The sequence below is a fragment of the Azolla caroliniana genome, unplaced genomic scaffold (genome assembly GCF_043228905.1).
Source record: "Azolla caroliniana isolate FFs.n. ecotype wild unplaced genomic scaffold, voAzoCaro1.0.p SCAF_27, whole genome shotgun sequence".
NCBI classification, from domain to species: domain Eukaryota; kingdom Viridiplantae; phylum Streptophyta; class Polypodiopsida; order Salviniales; family Salviniaceae; genus Azolla; species Azolla caroliniana.
This window is the reverse complement of record NW_028230462.1, coordinates 311012-331751: the sequence shown is the minus strand read 5'-3', so window position 1 is coordinate 331751 and position 20740 is coordinate 311012. Positions and strand designations below refer to the sequence as shown.

The 20740-nt window shown below is 46.7% G+C and overlaps 2 non-coding genes across 2 annotated transcripts; both read left to right on the top strand.

The window, feature by feature from the left end:
• Positions 1-13084: 13084 nt before the first annotated feature.
• On the top strand, positions 13085-13157 carry TRNAV-UAC (transfer RNA valine (anticodon UAC)). Its single transcript has one exon. It is a non-coding gene; the product is annotated as a tRNA-Val (tRNA).
• A 218-nt stretch (positions 13158-13375) lies between these two features.
• On the top strand, positions 13376-13462 carry TRNAS-UGA (transfer RNA serine (anticodon UGA)). The gene has a single exon. It is a non-coding gene; the product is annotated as a tRNA-Ser (tRNA).
• The last annotated feature ends 7278 nt before the right edge of the window (positions 13463-20740 follow it).

Here is a 20740-nt window from a genome sequence, read left to right as displayed (position 1 = left end):
TTCTCCCTTCCTTCCCTTTTTAGGTTCGCCTCACTTGAGTTGCTCGACAAACCGAACTCGGTGCTTACGACGCGGAAGTTGCCTTCGCGCGCCGCCCGTGCCAGGGAACAAGCGGAGCATCGCTAACGGCTTTCATCCGGCCGACTCGGCGCCAGCAGCTTCATGCCGCACTAGAATAATCCAATATGCGGTTCCGCACGTTCTACCGCTTCTCCATTCGTTTCCGATACTGATCATGAAACACCATAAACAGCAAGGTGCTAAAGTCCAGGATTCGAAGTGAAATTCTTGATTTGCCTGTTAGACGCCGTATTGAACCATTCTTGCTTGTTCCTCCCACCAGCCCACGACCGGACTCGAACCGGCTAGTTTCCCGCCAACCCGGGTGGTACATAGGAATGCTCTATCCTTTGAGCTACGTGAGCCAAAATAGCCACTGCTGTTTCTATTACTAAAAAATTGTTCTCCGCGGGCTTTCATCGTGCGTGCTAGGTTGTTGGCCAAGACTAGTTACTAGTCCGCCAATTTCTTATTGTTAGAAAAAAAGAAGCTGGTCATCATTTACTAATATCCAGGACTTGTCGTAGTCAGGAACCAGGTCGCTAGGTAGTTTCTGACGATATGTTTTGTTCCGAATTCATTCGGGATACCACCATTAGCAATATAAGAGGATCCAACAATCAATCAATCAATCGCGCGCGGGGAACCAAAGGAAACCATTCCCGCCCTTGCCCTTAAGGCTACCCTGCGGACCGGGACTTGATACCAACTAGCGCGAACTCCCTTTACCTAATGCCGCCTTTACGGGCTTAGGAGCTTTGCGGGTTTCCGGGCCTTTGGCGGGATGCGGTAGTATTTCTAGTAACCGGCAGGGTCGAGTTATCGGTTCAACGTGAAAGAATTTTGTATATAAGTGCGCATTCTGTAAAAGAAAAAACGCTTTGCGTTTCCATTCTGGACAAACTGCCATGAATACCAAAAACAAGAAAGAAAGGATTCATTGAGTACGTATTTACCAATAGTATCGTTGTCCTTGCCTGGTAGCTTTGTAGCAGGTGCTTCTGGTCGTTTTCCAGGGTCGAAAGGAACCGCTATAGTAACCATCACGTGCGTTTCATTCTTTTTCATTTTATTCCTGACCGTCTTTCATGAAGTCGCACTGGGAGCCAGTGCTTGCTATATAAAGATTGCTCCATGGATTTCCTTGGAGATGTTCGATGCTTCCCGGGGCTTCCTTGGCGACCGCGAAGCCACCGGATGAATTGCCGGATAGATAGATTATCCGGACGCTGCTGTTGCTCCGTGGCGAGACGGGCTCGACTCACTCTATGGGATAATTTCCTCCCCTAGAGCCTCATAGCATGTCGAGAAAGGGGCCTACTGGACTCCGCCCGCCGAAAACTGCCCGCCCTCCCTTGGCGGCTCCCGACCGTGTCTCCAAGACACAGGTGAGGCTTACGGATCACGAACTACAGATCGGTGGAGAAGGGATCCCGGCTAGCGTCAGGCGAGGTCCCATATACAAAGTATATGTACACCTCCACGCCGGCCGCAATACAGGCTATGGATAAGGCGCATCCCTCGCACATGCGCAGCAAGAGGGCGCAGATGCCTGGACAAGGAAAGGCCTGAGTCCGATAAGGACAGCACACACACCATTGGCAAGCGCACTGTGCTTCAACAAGTGAGAGTATTCGGTGGAACCGGTGAACCATACATTCGCCAGCTGCTGGTTAAATGCGTGGGGCAGAGGGCCCACAGTACCCGCCTCTTCGATCGGCAAAAACAACCAACCGGGAAGCGCCGCTTGAATCAACAGAAGGGAAGGGGCCTAAGTTGGCAGATGCCGTACACTCGAATGAGACGCGGGTGGGACCTTCCTGTTCTTCCTGGACACACGGAAGAAGAAGAAGTTATCCCTCTACTAACCGTAATCCCAAGTTGGTGAGCCGTGTGATGGGCGACCATCTTACACGGTTCGGAGAGCACTTGATTATGCCACTCGGGCGAACGCGTTGTGGTACGGATAAAAAACAAGCTCGCTTGATTTGCAGAGGGAAAGGCCCGGTGAAGTAACTTCCGACCCGGTGTTCGATAGTCCGACTGTAGTTATGTCAATTGTGGTGACATTCGTCAGTAGCTTGGTTTATCTCTATCTCATTTCATATATGTCCGAGGATCCGCATAGCCCCTGATTCATGTGTTATTCACCCATCTCTACCTCTTTTACGCTAATGTTGGTTATTGGAGATAACTTCATTTAATTACTTCCAGGACGGGAGGGAGCAGGTCCCGTTTTATATTTGTCGATTAATTTTCGGTTCGCATGACTTTAAGCTAATAAAGCAGCTATCAAAGCTATGCTTGTCAATTGAGTAGGTGATTCCGGATCAGCCCTCGGGATTATTGGTCGTTCCACTCCCTCTTAAGTAGTAGACTCTCCTACTACTTTCGCTTGTGCTAGTGTTTTCTCTGAACCCAATCACTATTTTCTTTCTCGTAATACGGGATTTTATGCCACAATTGTTATTCGTATCTCACCCCTTGTCGGCGCTATTGGAAAATTTGCATAAATGGGATTGCATACTCGGTTACCTGACGTAACGGAGGGTCTCACTCCAGTATCCGCTTTGATTTACGCAGCTATTACGGTAATAGCAGGCGTATTTATGATAGCGAGGTGCTCCCCCTTATTCGAGTATTTACTCAATGCTTTGATTGTTATTACTTTTGTGGGAGCTATGACGTTATTCTTCGCGGTAACTACTGGAATGTTGTAAAATGATTTAAAGAGGGTCGTAGCTTATCTAATTCGTAGTCAATCAGGCTATACGATCTTTGCTCGCGGCATTCTTGATTATTCAGTTAGCGTATTTTATTTAACGAATTACGCTTTTTTTAAAGTATTACCCCCTTCGAGCGCAGGTTTAGTAATTCATGCCATGTCGGATGAGCAAGATATGCGTAGAATGGGAGGGCTCGCTTCTCTGTTACCCTCCACTTATGCCATGATGCTTATAGGCAGCTTATTCTTAATTGGATTCCCTTTCTTGACCGGATTTTATTCTAAAGATGCGATTTCGGAGCCTGCTTATACCAAAGTGCGACTTGAAGGACATGAGACAATGTGTATAGCCCTCCTATAAGAGTAAGAGAAAGGGGCTATATCGCCATCCCAGCCTGGCGGGAGGCTCTTACCCCACCATGCGTTCTTTTGGGGAGGGTGTGAAGCATGGAAGCGGAGAATATACAATACAACATAGAACCCGCTAAGAGAAGCGAGACTATTCTTTTTGATCAACCACAGCAGGCAGCAGTGAACTGTGCGACGACGCTTCGTAAAAGCGACCTAGCACCTATGAGCTGTAATTGAGTAGGCCCCTGTAGGGATGTGATTTAGGACACGACGTTTGGTTGCGTGCCCCGATCGGCAAATGATCACCGGAGTATAGCACAGGATCGCTTTTTCTTGTAATAAAGTCAACATGTCGACAAGGTAAACCCAATGGGCTCCCCTCGGGAGGTCTGGTCGTAGGATCAGATACCGTCCAGTGGACAGAAGACGATCCGAAAAGCTTTGGCTCACCCTCAAACAAAGGTAAGATAGGCGACAATTTGCCGACCCAGTGTGCTGACTCGAATCCTGGATGACGAAACGCTGTTACCGGGCCACTTCTATTGACCACATGGGAGTAGAAGCGGCCGGGACCGCGAGCGGTACTAAGTGAATATGAGTCAATCACGACGAAGTTGCGACGAGGGAAGGGAAAAAATTTGACTTTCGTGCGTGCCCCAAAAGAAAAGGAGAGAAGAATATTACAAACCAACTGGGGAGAGCAAATTGGAAACGAGCAAATACGCAACTTGCGGCGGAGTGATAGCAGAACACTACGTGGGCCCATCGGTGACCTGCTGAGGCCGGCCCAGCCGTCACTCTTCTTCGCCGCTTGAGCCGTATGCGAGGAAACTTGCACGTGCGGTTCTTTGAGGGGGAAAAGCTTGCTTGAAAGAGCCTATCCATCCCGATTATACCATTAGTGGTAACTTTGTTTTCCGGTCGGGAAGCGTCTCTGTCTTCTTCACTCCCTATCACTCTTCTCGTTTACCTTTCCTAACATTTTCAGCATCAACTAATTCATTCAAGCGAGACATCTTACGATGCCATGATGCGCCCATTCTTATGGCCATCCCTTTAATCCTCCTGGCTTTCGGAAGCATTTTCGTAGGATACTTGGCCAAAGTGTGACCTGTTAGCCCATAAGTCAGTCCCGTGACGAAGCGGCTGTTGCTCACCCAGCACGATCTAAGCAAGGTGAACAATAATTGAGGATTGGATGCGAGCGAAACTCCCGCCAATGGCTGAGATGTTCAGTCGACTCTCTTCTCTTTGTAGGAGGTCTGGCAGCCTCTGAATCACGAGTAAGCAAAAAAGAAGGGAGGAAAGAGGCCCCGGCGAACCTTCATGAGTGAACAAGTGTAAGCTTTGCCGCCCGACAGTATCCAGTACTGACCACACTGAGGGACAGGCCCAGTGAGCAAAGGGCAAGAACGAAGGGTACAAGCAGTGTCAGTTTCTGGCCTTGCACCGAACATCCAATGGACTATGGACTAAGAAACGGCCACTGCATGAAAAGACTATGTCCGGGAGACCGCCCCACGAGGTACATCTTGCGCCTACGGGCCGCTATAACTATCCAATACACTCGAAACTGGAGTATCCCGATAGGGTTCCCTTGTGGTGGGCCGCCGAGCTACAAGCTCTACGGGAGCAGGATTCTCCGAAAAGCGAAGGCCCTGACGAATAAAGGCTAGGGATATGCCCACTTGGAGACTTAGGATCTCGATGGTCAATGGAAAGGGAAATGGATTGTAAGTAAGTTCTACATAGATAATACCTAAACAATACCTTGGTGGGAACAAATCCCCGCCCCGGTGGTAGCCTAAGACTAAGGCAGTTGTAGACCGGAATTTACCAACAAGCTTATTGCCCCAATGAACGATATGGGCAAGATGCGTGCTCTCCAATCTAGGCGACTCATACAAGATATACACGCAAGACTCTAGTAAGACAAGTCACACAGGGTAACCGAGGGAAAAACAAACACCCCGGGGAAGGGAAGGGAAGGGAAGGGAAGGGAAGGGAAGGGAAGGGAAGGGAAGACCTCGACAATAGGGTGAGTGGTGACCTTAGGGCCGGGATAGAGACGGCGGGCAGGAGGAGGTCTTCTGTTGGGTGGAAGGGCTACAGCACTCATTTGTTAAATATGGATACCAAAGCAGCCGAGAAAGAGGAAAGCGACCGCTGAGCGCCTTCATGATGAACCGGCGCGCGCGCGCGCCTTCATGATGAACCGCCTTCAGCCTTCATTCGTAAAGCCAACCACTAAACTAACAAGTGGGGGTGAGGTGAACCCTTTAGCGAAGTTGACCACACGAATGAAGATTCAATGGGAACGCGAGTCCCGTCCCGTCCCGTCCCGTCCCGTCCCGTCCCGTCCCGTCCCTGAGAACACATCACATAAGGAAAGGTTCCCCACCCCAGGGGAACCGGAGAGGGCCCTGAAGGTTCCTTTGCTTGCTTGCTTGCTTGCTTGCTTGCTCGTAAAGCCAACAAACAAAAAAGTGACTTCCAATAAAGAATACTCGACAACGGGGAGACTCGTAGGGCCTTTGGCCCGCCCTCTGTTGGGGCTATAAAAGCTGGGAAAAGCTATATAACCCTTCTTTCTTTTTACTTTCTTTTTCTAGTTGAAAAGGAATCTAACCTAGCCAGACCGAATAGTTGAATGGCTGGCTAAGAGTACATAGAGGTGGGACAGAAGCCCAATAAAACGTAAAGCGTTTTTTTCTTCTCCGGAATCAACAAAACTACAAACAACAAAGAAAAAGCTTTACAAACAAAGGCCAGAGGCCAAAGTGGCCCCAGCCCAAACGTGCCATTGTTTAGGTAATCTATATCTAAGTATACATATATCTAGAGATTGCCTTACATATCCATATAGAATCGTTTGAAGAAACAAAGACTTGACGAGGGGTGTTCATGTGCAGCAACCTTAACTCCTACACAGGCACTGCCATACCGAAAAGAATTCTTCGAACCTGTAAAGCCAACAAAAATCTTCGATCCTGGGAGAAGCCGTATGAGGCGGAAGCTTCACGTACGGTTTTGAAGCCGAGCCTTTCCAGCAGCAATGGAGCGGCTTAGGTACCGATATGATGATTGGTTTAGGCACCAATTTTCGGGCCAATTCCCTTTCAATGCTACCCAAAAATGAGATTCTTGCCGAATCTGAGTTTGCTACTCCAATCACAATCAAACCAGTACCTATTACGTTTAGCATCTTAGGGGCTTTTACGGCGTATAATGTAAATCTTTTCGCGAACGAATTCCTTTTCGCTTTCGGAACCAGTACTTTCGGTAATGGACTTTATTGCTTTCTGAATAAGCGCCGGTTCTTTGACAAAGTTTTCAATGACTTTCTAGTGAGATCGTTTTTGCATTTCGGATACGAAGTCTCATTTAAAGCCTTAGACAAGGGTGCTATTGAGATCTCAGGTCCTTACGGGATTTCGTACACATTCCGGAAATTGGCCAAGCAAATAAGTTAACTTTAAAGTGGATTTGTTGTGCGAAGAGTACGTCACGACCCGTTGGCCCTAAGCTCCGTGGTGGGTAAACGGTAAACTCGACTCTACGAGCCCAAGAAGGACAGTAAGGGCGGCGTAAAGACCGGAGTTGGTGTAGTGCTAGCAAGAACGTGAGTTAATGAGTCCCGGGCCTTTTGTCCACAAGGCGGCATGTCGAAATGAATAAAGGCATGGTGGGCGTATCTAACGAAGGTCGCGGTATGCCAGGTTTCGCTAAAGCAGGGAAAATCACAGCCCTCTGCCGCCCTTCCTCGAGAATAGCTACGCCGCCATAACTACATGTACGGTTAACAGTCTAGGGAGCAAAATAGCTAGAGCACGGGAAAATAACGATCTCGGCAAGAGCCATACATAACGACTACTAGTGCCGGCTCTGGGATCTCCTGTAAACCCCTATACGGTATGTGGCGGATATTAGGGGAAGCAGTGATGGGGACTACCTCGAAAGTGCTTGCTTGCTTGCTTGCTTGCTTGCTTGCTTGCTGCAGAGAGCCGGATGAGGGGAGACCTTCACGTCCGGTTCGGAGGGCAGGGTGACCTTGACCCTACTATCATTATGCTTTCGTTATGTTACTTGGATTAACCATATTCGTGACCTCTTTCGGTACGTGGGATTTTCTACTTTTCTGGGTGGACAGTTGATTGTATCTCATTTTCATAGTTCGTAGTTTCTTCCTATAGAACTCTTCAATACGAACCAACACTGGGGGAAGGTCCGATCCCTCCCCTCTATATCTTCTTTGAAAATAACACAAAGTGTTTCGATTTCTCTTCCATATAAATGAGGATGTAGCTTGCTATACTTCCCGTCATGTCAGTCCCCATGAACTATCCTTCAGTCCTCATGAACTGTCCAATAATGCCATATTCGTCCCGTAGAGAGAATCGAGAGGACATTAAAAATAAGACTTTTAGCCTGTTCTTTTTCTGTAGCACTAGAAGTTTCCATATTAGACGTCGGCTTCTCGTTTGTTTCCAGAATGTAATTATCTTCATCGTCATCTTCTGCTTTCCACAATTCTATTTTTTGTGGGTGCACGGGTGGGTTCCCTCTTGTATTTTGTAGTGAAGAATACCAGGTGCACTAGGAGCTTCCACATCTCGTCATTGCCAAGATGGGGTCGGGACAAACTGCCACTAATACAGAATGAGAGAAAGGAACAATAAAACCATGCTACTCCTTGATGTTTTTCCGGGCATGGCTTTAGTCTCTGCTGTTACGGTCATACGTGCTAAAAACTCCGTCCATTCCGTTCTCTTTTTCATCCTCGTTTTCTGCAACACTTTAGGTTTACCTCTCTTGTCAGGTCCCGACTTCTCTGCTATGATCCTCTTAGTGGTTTATACAGGCGCGATTGCTGTGTCACTTCCATTTGTAGTGATGATGCCAGATATCAAAATAGCGGAAATCCACGAGAATATATTGCGCTATTTATCAGTAGGTGGTACTATTGGACTGATTTCCTGGTTGGAAATCTTTGTCATTCTAGACAATGATTACATTCCAATACTACCAACCAATTTGAATACAACCTATCTGAGATATACGGTTTATGCTGAAAGAATATAAAGTTGGACTAATTTGGAAACATCAGGCAATTTACTTTATACCAACTATCTGGTTTTGTTCCCGGTGTCTAGTCTGATTTTATTAGTAGCCATGATCGGGGCTATAGTACCAACTATGCATAAAACTGCTAAGGTCAAGAGACAGGATGTGTTCCAGCAGAATGCTATAGATTTTCGGAAGACCATCGGAAAGATACGCGCGCGAGAATAAACAAATACAAAGTCTTGCTGCCAAAGGAAAGGAAAGGAAAGGAAAGGAAAGGAAAGGAAAGGAAAGGAAAGGCTGCTGCCAAAGCCTCATTCTTTCCGGTCTCCACCATAACTTCTTCCAAGGGTACTGGTTCAGTCTCCGCACTAACTTTCATAGATATCGGGGGCCAATACCCGAATGTTCATAGTGTGTCGCCCATTTTATTTCTTTTTCTATACTCAACAACAAGGTGACATGAAAAAAGAGGTGGCGTAGGCTGCTTTAAATTAAAACCTTAGCTTTGCAGCTGCTGTTTTCAACCATCAGACCTTTTACAAGTAAGCAAGCAAGCAAGAGGTTCAAACCCACAGAAAGCAGCTGCTGCTTTTAACAAGCATCTGCATTCGTAGTAAACACGCGGATTCAGCATGAAGGGCGAAAAAAAGAATCGTTTCATTTCCGCTAAATCAACGATCAGACCAAAAACGATAGTTGACCCGCCGCGCCGGCCGTGTCAAACGGCAGATTATTAGGTTAATTTAAACATTACGGGCAAAATAAATCTATATTACCCGCAAGCAAGCAAGCAAGCAAGCAACTGCGACTCTGCTGTGGTACAGCAAGCAGGCAAGCAAGCTGCTTTAAGGTTGTTTCAACCTTGCCCGTTTAAAGTTGATGCATCCGTACGCTGTTTCTCAAACCTCTCTGCAAATTCCAGTTCATTGCTACCGCTCTTTATCTGTATTTTTCCGAAGCGGCGGGCGATCGCTCTTTTCTTTTTGGGTACAAGAACGCGTAGCACAGGCCGCTACGAAAGAAGGGCATAATGAAGAGACCTTAAAAGTCGAAGCAGGCCGCCAAAAAAAAAACAAAGATTTGCGTAAGGTTGAAAAACAACCCGTCCACTGCTTTAAGGTGGCAAACGAAGAAAGAGCTAAACAATGAGAGCTGAGCAAAGCAAGCAGAGAAACAGCGTACGGCAACGCATCTTTTTTATGCGGAGGGCTAAACCCCCACCAACCGTGCGTTAGCGGGAAGATGAAGCCCAACCGTGTGTTAACAGCGGCGGTATGGTTTTAATCCGAGCTAAGCTAAAAATCCGCCTTCTGAGCTATAAATGTTTACAGCGGGGAAAGAATTGATGCTTAAAAAAAGCAGCAAATTAGCGCAAGAAGTGCAGTTTTGCGCTGGCTGGGCACGTATCTTTGAGGGATACGTACCTCTCAGGCCTTGTAATTCTGAGAAGGGATACCTTGCTTGGCTTGAGAGGCTACATCTCACAAAACAAAAGAGAGCTTATAACTAGCTAGTGGTAACCGAAGATAGGTGGATAGAACCAAAACGATTAACCGAGACGTCGCAGACAGATGCTTAAAGCCCGCCCCGACGCGCGCGGTAACGTAGTTACGGTCTGTTTTTTTCGGGATGTCGGTTACGGTTCGATCTATCTATAGATAGCTAGTTATAAGTTCTCTTTTGTTCTGTCTTAACGCTAGTCTTAACGACGTCTTGGGTGTAGATGTTTCACCCATATCCTTTCAATTTGTAACTGCTTGCTGCGGGGCCCAAGGAAGATGCTGGGATAAAGCGCAAAGCTCTTTCTCAGCTTCCGCTCCTTCGCTCGTCTGGTACGTGCGGGAGAATGTTCCGTTACGAACTTATGTCACACGTGTCGGTGTATCCTGGCTTGGACTGCCGTCTTCAGCCTTACCGGTTTCCTATACTTGTTAAAAGTGTGGGCGACCAGGTTCAGATGGGGTTTAGGCTGATGCTGATAGGATAGATTGATGGAGAGCGGAGTGAGAAGGGTGCCCGTACCCGTATAAAATTCTTTACGATTAATCATGGGCTTCTTCTTGCATCATTTCATATCAGTGCCTGGATTCTGCTGCTTGCTGTTCACCAGGTATATCAATAAAAGCACTACTCATCAGCAGAGTATTAGGAGTATCATGAATCTGATTATTCTAATGGGTCATGTATTGATTACTCATAGTTCAGGGGTGCAATGGAATCTCCTCTAAAGGTGGTATCGTCTCTTCACTGGCACTTTCGTCATAAATCCAGCACTTCTGTTCTGCTGGGAAATAATCTATCATTTCCGGGCTCCGCTCCAATTTTCACTTTATGTCCTAAATTTCTCAATTCTTTTCCCTTTCTCATGCGTGAAAACGAGCGAAAATGAATGAACAAATAATATTTCTAATGCAGAAGCAACGGAAGCTCGTAGAGAAACCTTAAATTATTGGCTCACTTAAAGAAGTACTGCAGCCCGTTTAGTCCTAATTCTTCTCATAACCAATGTTTTCACTTTGATTTCGTTCAATCTCCTGTTATTTCGGTACATTCACGTGGGAATGGAAGAGATTCCGGCAGATCATGTTCACCATGAAGTCATATGAAATCGGATCTCGATTCTCCCTAGAATCTTCCTATTAGTTGCCATCAAAGACTTTTGCTTGTTTTCCGTTCTTTATCAATTGGTTATTTCAAAGGGTGGCCTAAGGTCACCCCCCTTAAATGAGAGTCCCGCCTCTCTTCATTTAAGCGGGAAAAACGGGAAAGGGAGCAGCCAATATGCTTCAACATTCGAAGATAAAGAGCGCAGATTGGCCAAAAGGAAAGTAAGCAACGTAAAATACCTTGCCCCTGAACTACGAGTAGCACTCGCTCTGTCATGGATAGACAATCTGATCCGATTTGCTGAATATACATACCTCTGAAAGTAGAAGCAAAAGCGAAAGTGAGAGTGAAAGTGGAAGTATGGCCAGTTCCATGACCTTTCAGGACTCCTGCTACTGGGGATCGGATCGCCCTCATGGCCTAAAGGCGAACCGCGGAAGAAAAGAAGCGGGATTCGAACCCAATAGCTACTTTCGCTCGGGTCGATCTCGCCGCCATGACGCCACCAGAGTGATCCACATATCTATCAACAAGAAAGCCAGAGTACGTAATCGACGCTGATGCAAGGAAATTTTTGAATTAGTCACGAGACGCGGGAAAATGGGGAAGATACGAGGTTTCAATCCTCTCTCATCAGATACGCTGATGGTCGGTTTTTCACTTGAGTCTAGGAGTTATCAAGCAAGCAAGCAAGCAAGCAAGCAAGCAAGCGCGTGAGGAAACAAACTGAGCAATGGCCCTAGCTAGCCGATAGGGCTAAAGCGACGACAAGGAAGTAGAACTCCAACCACGGCGTAGGTGTTCTTTCCGCCGGCCGGCCGCCTGTGGACATCACAGATGGATCGCATCTACGTCGTCGTCCGGGAGGCATGAGCTGCCAATTTGCGGCAGTTGCTGGCTGCATGGGCATCGTCACGATCAAAAGAGGGCAGGGGAGCTCGTATTCCGGAACCCTCACCTGATGGGATGCGGGGAGCCGTATGACGGGAAACTGTCACGAGCGGTTCTGAATTGGCGGTCAGGCAGGGAACTCCTAACCTGATTGGCCGACCAAAACCGAAATAAGACTCCGGAAAAGTCGTCGCCGTTGTTAAGAAATAGTTTATTTACATGAGTAAGAAACTGACGTATTTCCATCGGTCGCTTCCGTTTCGTATATTAGTTATTTTGTATGCTTCGTATAGTTTTCTGTGAATTAGCATTAAAAGGTTCTTTAATAGGCATAAACAAGTCGTGTTGGCAGTACGCTGGTCGGCTTCACAAGCAAGCTGCGGGTCTTTTTCAATCACTAATTCTTATTTTGCCCAAAATCGTTGTCGTTGGTTCACATTTTATGGCATCGCAGAAATTGATTGTAAGGCTTTAGATTATTTCAAAGGGTGGCCTAAGGTCACCCCCCTTAAATGAGAGTCCCGCCTCTCTTCATTTAAGCGGGAAAAACGTTCTGCTGGCTGGGTAACATAATGGCAATGTATTGGACTGCAAATCCTGGAATGACGGTTCGACTCCGTCCCTAGCCTATTCTTCTTCCAAGCTCTTTTGCCATTTCCGAGTGAAAAGATTGCTGCTTTAAAGTGGAAAGAAAAGTGCAAAGCATCTTCTTGCCAGTGATTCATCAAGATTGCCGCCGGCTCGGTTTAAAGTGAAAAGAAAAGTGCTGCTTTGCTTTGCTTTGCTGGATTCGCAGATTATGGCCAGAAGATGATATTGCCTTCTTGCATGATCCTTCTGAATTTTACCAACGGAATTTCGAAATTCCAGCATTCAATTCTTTCCGCAATCTGAGCCGCATTAAAGATTATCGTATAATAATCCATGAATATTCAGGCCTTCTTGAAAGTTCAAAAGAAGAACTTTGGTAGCCATTTATATTACACTTTTTACCGCTTCTTCTTCTTCCGCAGTGCAGTTTTCTTGCGCTTCATGAAGAAAAGGTGCTGTTTGAAATTGTAGCTTGAATCTTATCGGAAAACTAACTCTAGGCCTTCTTGATGAACAGCTATGGATAATACGGCGGAAGTTGCTTGCGGGGAAGAACCAAGGTGGTGGATGAACCCGCTGCTTCATCAGCGCGATGAAGACGATTAACGCTACTTATCGGCTACGGTAAAGTCAGACGGCCCGATGGGGGAGTTGGTAGCAGAAGCTAGACAATTGCGGCGCGGCCCAACAAGAAAAGAAGCGGATTGACGTGGCCGTAGAAAGAATGGATAAATTTCTATGTGACCTACAGAAAACAGAGCCGGCGAGACTCCGAAGTATCGCCGGCACTCCGGGTAATTAGCTCAGTTGGTAGAGCGCCTCGTTTACACCGAGGGAGTCAGCGGTTCGAGTCCGTTATTGCCCATGGTTGTAAACTTGGTTATTAGGACGCCTTAGTTCCTATCAATCTAAAATAGAATGATCAATTACCACGCTTAACCTTTCTGGTCGGAGGGGCCAAAGAGGAGGCCCTGCGGTACAACCTATTTGTTTTCTGAAGGCGTTGCGTGCGATTTACAAAGACCTGAAAGCTTGGCACGCTTTCCCGTTGATTATTGATGGCTCGTGATCTTGTCGGGAAAGGGATGGATGTCTGAGCGGTTTAAAGAGTCGGTCTTGAAAACCGAAGTATTCGGAGAGATACCGGGGGTTCGAATCCCTCTCCATCCGTGAGTATGGTCATAAGTTAGCATTCCCACTTTCCCATCACCCTAACTTGATTTGGAAAGCATATAGGCATTCTATAAGCCTTCTATAAGAGCCTGAGAGGTTAAAAGGGATCGTCGTAAGCGGGCTCCATTGAGCAAGTCGCGCGTTTGCTTGCTTGCTTGCTTGCTTGCTTGCTTGCGGGAGAATCGAAAAATACGGGGTGGTGTTTCAGTTTCCTCTAATTGCTACGCCATCCGAGCCATTGGCGTTCTTAGCTCTATCCAGTTAGCAGTGAAAAAGGGTGGTTTCGAAATAAGAATCGATGTGCGGATATGATGGAATTGGTAGACATGCCAGGTTTAGGTTCTGGTGACCTTACTCAGTCGTGGGGGTTCAAATCCCTCTATCCGTAGCAGTTGGAACCTCAGAGTTATGCAATCATTAGGCCTCTAGTGAGAAATCAAATGGGTTTCTTCTCTCCCTTCAATCACTAAGCAGTCCTCCGTCGCCTGGAGAGTGATCCTCGAACGTGTATACGAGCCATCGTAATTACCCAATCACATATTTTAGGGCCCGAACCCGATCCAACGTACGTAGCCTCGAACCAATGAATCTGGTCACAAGAAACGAACGAAGCCCGAACCATACCTTCGAGACTGAACGACCCGAGGGGCTAACTGCCTGCCTGCAGAGACTGCACTTCCCAACTTTCTTTGGGAAAGGGACTGCCAAGAATCTGGTAAAAGAGTTCGAATGGTTCGGGGAACAATAGAAAGACGCTTTGGTTGCCATCGGACAACCTAAAGACCCGAACAGGGTTGATTTATATAGATCTGGTAATAGTGAAGATACTTTGTAGTTTGATATGAAGCAATCGTACACCGCCGTATAGAGTGGTAGGTCCTTATACACTCTCTTAAAATGGTTAACAACCAACGCAACCAAAGCAGCTGCTTTTGGTGAATGAAAGCAAAAGTAGCTTTAGATTCTATTCAAACTAGAATTCGTTTATTATTTAAAGATATGAGTTTGTTTGATCAAAGAAGAAAACAAGGTTTTCTTTGTATTAATAATATTTTCATTTATACCGCAATTTTTCTGCTGTCATACAATAGCATTAGAAAATGAGATATTGAAATTGAAAAAAAAGTGTTATAATGTAAGTTTAATGGTAAAGGCCGTGGCTATTTTGTTTTTCGATTAATTCAGACTCAAGAAAATCTGAGTCTGGGTCAATCTCTGTTGATAAACAATCTGACGGTAAAGATTTTAATAATAATAATTTAGACTCTGGAAAAGAGGCAATCCCTATTAATAAACAATCTAACAATAAAGATTCTAAAATATCGTAAGTATTTCAATCGTATATACATCGAAGGACGTTAAAATGTCTATTAGTTCTTTATCTTTCTTGAAGTGCGCAATAAACCTATCCTGCATGTTGGTTTGCCTTTTGTTGGTCAGCTTATCAATCAAAAAGGTCCAGCGAGTTATTATAGATTGATCTCTCGTCAACAAATTGTTCGATCATTTTTTGCAAGTATTCCTTCCTTCTCAAGAAATCCGCCGAATTTGTTTGGCCCAATCCATCGCTTATCATTAATCTTTCCTTACCTCTCTTTTCTTCGGCTTCAAGCTTAACCTTTGCTTCTTCGAGCAATTGGCACACGCACGGTTTGAACGTACAAATTCCTATTTGAATATATTTCTTATGAGATTTATCTAACGCTGACCGCCAGAACATTATTCTTGATAATAAAGTTAGAAGCAGGCAAAAGAAATTCTTCAACCTCTGCTTCGCTATCGCCGTCACTATAGGGCTCTTCGCAGTCCAGGTCATCAAGTTCCGCCACAGCGAAGGCCTGTAATCTGAGACATTGTACACAGGATCGATGGAGTCGAGCTAGCCGCTTCATCGTTGAGATTAACCTTGAAAGGGCACGCACGGTTTGTTGTTTGCAGAGTATTCTCCAGGAGCAACGGTGAATAAACTCTCTGGAAACGAATCTTCATTGTTGTTAGGTGTCTTTTTCCAATGACTTAACAATGCCGGCAAAGACTTACTCCGTTGTTTTTTAACAAGTTAGACAGGGAGGGTATAGTGCTTTTTGTGCTGCTTTTGTGCCCCCATGTCCGAGGGGCGGGCTCAGATGCCCCCAATTATCAGTAGGGAAGGGAGTGCGAACTTTCTTCATTAAATTCACGTAGCACCAAATTCACACCAGAATCGAATTCTCGCTTTCTTTTTTTTTGGCAGGTCTCATTGTCAATATTAGAATCATTAAGCATTCGAACGATGGATTACCAATTACTCGATTCTGCGATGTAGGGTGTGTGCTGCTAAAGTGTCTAACAGCTCTTGACCCCAGCTCATTACATGTTTTCAATGGTTCACCGCCACCTATAATGCGCGAAACTTCTATTGGCCTCTGCCGGTTTATGAAGATCATCCCTTCTTTTACGAACATTTCCCTTTCTTTGATAAGCATCCGGTATCTCAGCAGATGAACATTAATCCAAGCTCTGGCTATTTCTGCTCATAGTACGTCATTTGACAGCTGCTTCCATGATCCGACGAAAAGCTAAGGTTTCTTAACGTTCTTTGGCAATAATCTTGAGTACATTACGAGTAGTCCCTGCGATTCTCACTTTCTTGATTTCGCGAGTAGGCTTGACATTCTCTATGGCGTTAGCCAGGAGTGTGATAACATGAACATCGGGTTCAGTTCAGGAAAGACGAGAAGAAGTTTAGGAAACAATAACACGAGATTTTGTTCTTTTACCATCAATCATACAAAAGTGGACTAATTTCTTGATTAATCTTTTTTGTTTATTATCCACTCCCCAGATGTAGCTTAATCTCTCCGAGCAGCTGTATGTGCTTCCTTCACGGCCTCCCTTGGGTCTGGGTGACAAAAGCCCTGCTAGATGGGCGCAGAAATATTTGCAATGGGATCGAAGCGGATGGCTTTCCGTTCCAAAAGTTTCCGCCGGTCATTCTGAAAGTCTTCCCGAAAAATTAAACCGGTCTGAAGGCGATGAGCGAGAAAAGCAACCATTCCCTGATTTGACCTTTTTATTCGTATCGAATTCTTAGGTTTCTCTGTACCATGTTTTAGTCTGCCTCATCTTCAATCCGGGATTCCCTACGAATCTTTAACTCCTCGAATACGATGATAATTCACACCTAACGAATCTTTCACTCTACCTCCTCTAGCCGTAACCGCAGGATGCTCCTATGAATTATAACCCTCGCCAAAGATGTGAGCAATGATATTCCTTCAATTGCTTGAACGTGCCTTGGCTATCTTGCATAAAGCCAGATTAGGTTTTTTTAGTGTTCTTGTCGAAACACGCGGGCGTACCCCAAACTTTTAGAGACATTAATTCGAAGCTCAAGTACATGTTTTGTGACGTTTTGCCCTTCTACAATGACGAAGCAATTAATTTATGGTAGGCGTATTTCGCAATCTGTGTTTTTCCTTCTGCGTGCGGCCCCGAAAAGCGTTCATCATGCATCCGCCCGCTTGACACAGCACTCACCCCTTGACATAACCGAACGATTACCTTTCGGTTGGCGGTAAATCGTTTAGGTCAAGCAACCTGGACTCGCCACTACCGTACCTAGGGCCGTCCATTGCGATTATGCCGAGGGCGTCTGCCGTAAGCCTAGCAAAAGAAGAAGATATTGTTGTGATCTGGGAGGCGCGCGCCGTAGTAGCTGGGGTATCGGTTCTTTCCTCCTTTTATTTTCCCGGTCGGTGCTCTCACCCTCGAAGAAGCATCGATCGGACGATCGCAAGGCGGCATTCTGTTTACGAAATTTCCATCGGCGGGCGTGCGTGAGAGGGGTCTGGACGCCGTTTTCTTCCGACCAGAACCCCATTAATTATGACGTTCAACATCACAGTATGCTCAATTCATTGAGGTAGCCAGTCAAAGGCTACTGGAACGCCGAATACAGAAACTACCCGAGCTAATGATAAAGGCGGGAAGACTTTCCGTCCAAGTCTCATTGGTTAATCATAACAATGTCATAGAAATGCTGCGCAAACCCATATATATACGAACGGAAAGAAAATAACCTTTGTGCCAAACCAGATTGAGCCCGGAATTCCCTGGAAACTAGGAAGATCTAAAATGGATGGCCAACCTCCCGGGAAAGGCGGTGTACATAGACTAGGAGAGTGAGGGCGCGGCTCTGTGGCCCTTAGCCCAATAGGTGTATCCACACCCTTCTCAAAGAACCGTACGTGACACTCTCGCGTCATACGGCTCCGTCCCGGGAATATTGAGTTTCCTCTTCTCCAACCAATGCAACGTTTAGGTCTTCGAATCCGATCTCTCTCTCGCATGGATGTCTCGGTGGTGGTTGGCACAGCAGCAGCAGAGTGGGATCGACTTACAGTTCAGGCTGGCCTACAAGGCGGTTCATCAAACCCGCCAACCCCTTTTTCATCATGAAGGCCTTCATGATGAACCGGTTCATCGGCTTAGAGCCCGCATAGACGGAGAAAAATCTCTAAAGTGAGTGAGTCCCCAGGAGAACAATGAGAGGTAGGTGGTCAAAGGCCGAGCGAGAAAGTTCCTGCCTGCCTGCCTGCCTGCCTGCCGGGGGGAGAGATTGAAGCCACTCAACCTACAGAAAGGGCAGCTGAAAACAACCAACCGGGTTTGTGCTTGCTGCTGATAAGCACACTTTCTTTAGGTTTTAACCCAGCAGAGAGAATGCGATAGCATTAAAGTGGGTTGGCTACCAGACCAGGGTACTCCTCCCTCCTCTAACTTGGAATTGATAGCGGAGCGTTAGTAGGGAGCTGTGAGATACGGTGCTTTACCTTCTGACTCCGAGAACGAATTTTTGGAAATAAACAGTACCATCACTTCTCCCGCGGGCTCGAGCAAGGCGCCTGACAAGAGGCGCAGCGAGTCTTTCTCCGACCATTCCAAAAAGATCCCCTTTAACGTAACGTAACGAACAAGTTTTCAGCAGAAATCCCTCTTCGCTGGGGGTTAAGTCGCCTGGTTCAGACTCAATTTGCTCATGGGACGCCAGTAGCAAGCAAGCAAGCAAGCAGTCTCTCGTCCGCAACAGGAGTACATGGGGCTGCCGTTGTCTCGGTGATTCTGTTTTGCTAGCCTTTCAGACTAGTGTCTACCACTGTTGTTGGTGAGTCTTCTCTCCCAGGACCAGAATGATTACCCCTGTCCAATGAGTTTACATTCATCCCTGGATGTCGGGTACTGTTTCCTTCCCCGCCATCTTTGTAGCCGTCACCTGTAATCCGTGCAAGTGTGTCCGCACCCCCTGGAGGAAACGAGAAGGGATTTCTCGGAGCAACCCTCCCTGGTTCCAGACCTAAGAGCGCACTTTCCCATATGAGCATTCGATAGTATAGGTCTGGGGAAGAGTTGCGGGATAACCACCTGAGATATCCTCCTAATCTTAGATAGGTCGTCCGACGGGTTCGCGGTTCATTGCTGTGCTTACACACCAGGCTACCCCTCTTCGAAAGCTTCGCGGGACCTACTAGTCTTCAGATCGTCGCCCGGAGGAGTTTACTGCACAAAGCCCTTGAGGGGACGCTGGCTCCTGCAGGGAGCGGAAGCCCAACGAATGTCGGATGCAAGGCTCCGCACCTCATTAAGATCGTATTAGCATATTCTCCCGAAAGAGAGGGAGCAAATCCCATTAAAAGATATTCCGCATTATAGCCCACGACTGATTCAACTTCTACTTCTAGTAGATCAGACGGAGCTCGATTAGTTTCTACTGAGCGAAAGATAGAAAACAGAATCAATACGGAGAACAAGAGAATGCGAAACCATATCTGCTCTTACGCTATGACAATCTCACTAAAATTACAAAAACCTACACAAATTAGTGCAGTAATGATAATAGGACCAATAGATACTTCGTACAAAACCATTTAGACGGCAAATCATGATACTCCTGAAAAAGCATATTTGGAATAAGGAGTGAAGCTGCTTTTCCACCAATCAACAGGATCAGTGTACGCTGAGTCCTCTCCGAACCATACGAGCACGTCGCCGCGCATACGGCTCTCTACCCCAACAACTTGCTTTAGATCGCCCGGGAAACCCGCCCGTCGATGTTCCTTCCGTAGAGGCACATTGACACGTGGTTGGCGGGGAGGGCAAAGCCGTACGTGATAGTCTACCACCATCTGGCTTTCTTTTTCACTCCGAGAGGTCCGACGTAGTTGCAGGGGTTCGTCGTCTCCTGCTTCTCTGTCGTCCTCTTTAGTTTAGCGGAGTGGAAAATTCTGACTCAGCGCCTTCATGATGAACCGGCGCGCGCGCGCGCCTTCATGCATGATGATGAAAACCGCTTCTTTTCTTTTCTTTTCTTTTCTTCGGCCGCCATAAAGCAATGCTTTATAATACCTCGCTCCGTACCCTTCCGTCCCGTTTGGGCTTGGTTCTGGCCCCCCTCGAGTACGCCCGTTCTTGGCGGTCGTCCTCGTGGTTCGTTCCCAGCAGGCAGGACTCGAGAGGAGCGGGCCGGACGTCATAAATCCAGGTCCTGCGGTCTAGCCTTAGCCCTCGGTAAGCAGATCGATCGCTTCGTGTTCTCTCTCTGAATTTTGTGGTATGTCCTGTTCTTTTAGTTAAAACTGCTTGCTGGAGATCCACCAAACGACGATCAATTCTATTCCGCATTGAGTCAGGTTTCGGGGATTCGAGTTTGCAGATTGCGTTGAGTAGAATCTGCCGAAGCTAGGCAGACATCCAGACTCCTTTCCTGCTGCTAGAAGAAAACAACGTGGAAAAAGAAATAAAGACTTTCCTCTTCCCTGAAAACTAGCGTCTTCCCCGTGCGTGCGTGAGGGGCCCCTTTCGGGGCGGGTACTATGAGTCCTCTGACTACCTGCCAGAACAAAATCTGGCTGGGTTTCGCCGGTATCACCTACGGCTCTCATCCCAGATGTCCTGGAATGCAGTAAATCGGGATGTCGTTCAGTCTCTTGTCCCCAAGAGGATGGGTAATGTGCCTTCATGCAATGGTTGCTCCAATCCGATCTGGCCGGCAAGCAATCCCAGCTGGCAGAAAACAAGACAGCGTACAGTCGTTCGCTCGGCACAGAGGTACAAGGATAACTGTAGGTCGTTGGCTACCCAAGGAGACTTCAATTCGCTAGGACGGCACCTCATCCTGATCCACAAGGTTGGTTCTTCCACATGGTGTTGTTAGGTACTCCCTGGGAAGACAGGATCGACCTTCAACCATGCTTTTACGGCATGCTCTTCCTTTCTTCCTGAACTTCTTTGAACGTA